Source organism: Nematolebias whitei, chromosome 21 (assembly GCF_014905685.2).
Source record: "Nematolebias whitei isolate Nwh7 chromosome 21, NemWhi1, whole genome shotgun sequence".
NCBI classification, from domain to species: Eukaryota; Metazoa; Chordata; class Actinopteri; order Cyprinodontiformes; family Rivulidae; genus Nematolebias; species Nematolebias whitei.
Genome location: NC_056518.1, coordinates 32168744 through 32170731, shown reverse-complemented (window position 1 = coordinate 32170731; position 1988 = coordinate 32168744).

Below are 1988 nucleotides of genomic sequence, written 5' to 3'. Positions count from 1 at the left end.
CTACTTTGTTAGAAGTAAGTAGTTTGTATTACTAATGCTAAGATTACTTTAATCAACCATCTCATGTCTTTAGCTCCTCCAGTGAAAACTATAATTTGGGTGTCATCCTTGGCAGTTCCTTGTCTTTTGACAATAGTTGTAAAATTCTTGTTCGGAACTGTTTTTATCATTTAAGGAACATCTCTGCGTTGAGACCTTTTGTGTCACAGACTGAGCTAGAGACGGTTATTCCTACTTTTATTTCCTCCTGATTAGACCATTGTAAGAGTCTTTGTATTTGTTTTGATGAAACCTCCCTGGCTCGCCTTCAGTCCGTACAGTCTGCTGACTAAACCTGACAGAAGAGCACAGAACTCTTGTTCTTGCCTCCCTGCACTGGCTTCCTGTGCACTTGAGGATTAATTTTTAAATTATGGCTTGACCTTTCAAAGCTATCCACAGCAGGCTCTTAAATACATTCTTGACCTTCTGGATCCTTCAGCTTCGTCTAGGTCTCTGAGGTCTCTGAGTCAAATGTTATTGTCTGTACGCCGAACCCATTTTAAAACCCGCGGAGGCCGCACTTATTGGGCGGTGGCTCCGAGGCTCTGGAACTACGCTGCACAGACTCTTAAGAAACAAATACATTTTTATTCAGACAGGCTTTTGCTTTGTTTTTTGTTTGTTTGTTTGTTTGTTGGTTTGTTTTAATTGTCTTGCCTTTCTGATCAATGTGTGTGTGAAAGGTGCTATAGAAATAAAGTTTTACTTTTTACTATCCCTCCCCTGCAGTTATTCACTTATCGTGAGGGGCGTGGCCCCTAAACCTGGCGATAAATGAGGGATAAACAAGGGGTATTAATATTTATCAAGGATTATTTAAACTGTTTATATTAATGTTTATCTAGGAATATTTAAATTGTTTAATAGTAATATATAGAGTATTATTTAAATTGGTTGATATTGATATTAATTTATCAGGATGTGTCTGTGAAGTTGATTTCAGATCATTTATAGAAACAAAGTTTTTGCTCAACCGCTCATCTCAAGTTATTATAATTAGTAGTTTAAAAAGTATTTTTCCATTAACGGTTGTAGAAAGTACATAGAAAATGTAAATAACTTTGTATTTTTACACATGTGAGGTGAACTTAAACAAACTTAACACGCGTTAAAATATTTGAATGAACTCACAGGAAGCTCTGAGTAAAATCTCTGAATGTTCTTCAGAACAATAAAACAGAACCAATGTTCTTCTCACGGTTTTATTCTCTGGTTTTTCTGCTGGGAGGTTCTCAGGTGGGTTTCTTTTTCTTCTTCAGTCCCAGGAGTCTCCACAGCGCGGTCATGGGTTTGGTTTGATGGGTTTGGTTCTGGACTCTGGGTTCTTCTCCCTTTGGGTTCACCTCCTGCTCTGAGACCACGCTGGGCTCCATCGGCTCTGTGGGTTCTGGTCCAAAGCTCTGGGTTCTGCGGTCCTGAGCAGAATCAAGCGGGGTGCTCGTCTCGGTGAGGTTTGGCTGGTCCTGTGAGGTTCTGGTCCGGTCCAAAGCAGTCCTCAGCTCTCTGATGACAGATATATCTTTGAACGCTCTTTCTGCGTGAACTCTTCTCTCGTGGTTCAGATGTTTCCGGTTCTGGTCCAGTTCTTGTTGAAGAGCTGTGTTCTTGTCTTTTTCTCTCTTGCACGCAGCTTTTAAGTCCTCGTAGTCTCTATGCGTATTCCAGACGTCCTGGAGGTCCAGGTGTCTTCGTGCTTCTCGCTCCACACACTCTTTGAGCTGCTCGCAGGTCCGACTCAGTTCTTGGACCAGTTTCTTCAGACTGAGCCTCCTGCTGTTGTTTTGTCTCTCTGCAGCCGCGCCGTGCTCCGTCTCGTGAGCTTGTTGCCGAAGAGGGCGATGGTCTCTCCTGGTGGCGAGCTCGTGGAACCGCGGAGCGAACTTGTGGACACGTGGAGCTGGCTCTTGGACACGTGGAGCAGGCTCTTGGACATGTGGAGCAGGCTC